This window comes from Triticum urartu, chromosome 1 (assembly GCF_003073215.2).
Source record: "Triticum urartu cultivar G1812 chromosome 1, Tu2.1, whole genome shotgun sequence".
In the NCBI taxonomy this organism is placed as follows: domain Eukaryota; kingdom Viridiplantae; phylum Streptophyta; class Magnoliopsida; order Poales; family Poaceae; genus Triticum; species Triticum urartu.
In genome coordinates this window covers 77,067,217-77,068,538 of record NC_053022.1, presented here as the reverse complement: position 1 = coordinate 77,068,538, position 1,322 = coordinate 77,067,217, and the positions used below count along the sequence as shown (strand labels likewise).

Sequence of the window (1,322 nt, the reverse complement as noted above, 5' to 3'; positions counted from 1 at the left end):
TGCCATTTGTGACTCGCAGATACAGTCGGCATGATAAACGGTCCAAACTGCCGGGATGGATACTGTCACACTTGCACGACGCGCACCTGAATCTGAGCACCGATATGGCTCTCCATACAGCCCGTGAGGTATGTTCCCTTACATTGCTCTACTCGATTAGCAATTGCTTTGGGACATTGCAACGTGGATGCTTTTAAAAGCGCAAGCCGTCTTGGTTGCGGACGAGGCAATGCTGACATCTTCCACTCAAGCAGCAATGCCTAAACACGCACAGTTTCCATGCTTCCAACTGCTTGCAATGCAACTTGTTATAATTGTAGCCACCTGTCAGCACAGTTTCCGTGCTTCCAACTGCTTTCATGAATTTCGTTTGAATGTCTTGTTTTTCTAGAGGATTTTCTCACTTCTGTTCAAGTAGCCATCTGTTTTGTTCAGAAAATAAATAAAGTTGTGTTTTGTTCCGTGGCAGTTCCTCCGGAGGATGGCGCAGCCATACGACAAGGCTGGGAGCGGCGGGAAGAAGACGCTGTTGACGGAGGAGGACCTGCAGGACATGGCTCGGGACGCCATGGAGATGTGAAACCCAGAGAGTGCTGTAGCCTGTAGTGCACAATAGTCAAAGTTGCTGATGTACAAATTCTTTGGCTGCTCGTATGATCACGCTGAAGCATAAATTCAGTTTTTAGCTGCAGTTTTCATGAATTCATTGGCTCGAACTTCACCAGATGTCCTGGAGCACTGGTTCGACACCATGTTTTCAAAACGAATGAATAGCCGAATGCAGGGAAAATAAATACACTTGCAAATGGGGGGCCTGAGCGTAGGGTTTAGTTAAGTGCACTTTGAACAGTTTTTTTTTAGACAAACTCCGAAGCTTTATTACGACGTTACAATGTTTACAAGGACGAAAGAAAGTCCAATCGGCTGTCCCAACCAAACATGTCGGGCTGTGAAGAAGAAAACAGTTTCGGGCTGGCTGTTGGCCTCGCTCGTGCTGGGCGTCCCGTCCTGTAAAGAGCAGAAATTGTAGAGACAATTGACAGTTAACAAACGGATCAGTGAGCGGGTGCTATTGAAGAAGGTCCTTGGCCGCCAGCCCTTTGAGCCGGACGAGACTTGCCTGCTCCCCGTTTGTGCGCTCATCCATACTTCTGCATACGTGGCTTGATTTGATTGGAACAAAATAAGATCTGATCTCACTCCTTTAAAATCAGGAGAAGATGATTAGATTAGAAAGGAAAAAGGAAAAAAGACAGAAGCAGACAAGCCGGATCCCTCCGAGCCGGACCTGCATCGTCATCAACATCATGGCCCGCTTTTGC

At 47.3% G+C, this 1,322-nt stretch overlaps 1 long non-coding RNA gene across 1 annotated transcript; it reads left to right on the top strand.

Annotated features, from left to right (window-relative positions):
• Nucleotides 1-4: 4 nt before the first annotated feature.
• LOC125509823 lies at nt 5-806 on the top strand. Its single transcript, XR_007284245.1, has 2 exons — nt 5-128; nt 470-806. It is a non-coding gene; the product is annotated as an uncharacterized LOC125509823 (long non-coding RNA).
• Nucleotides 807-1,322: the final 516 nt, after the last annotated feature.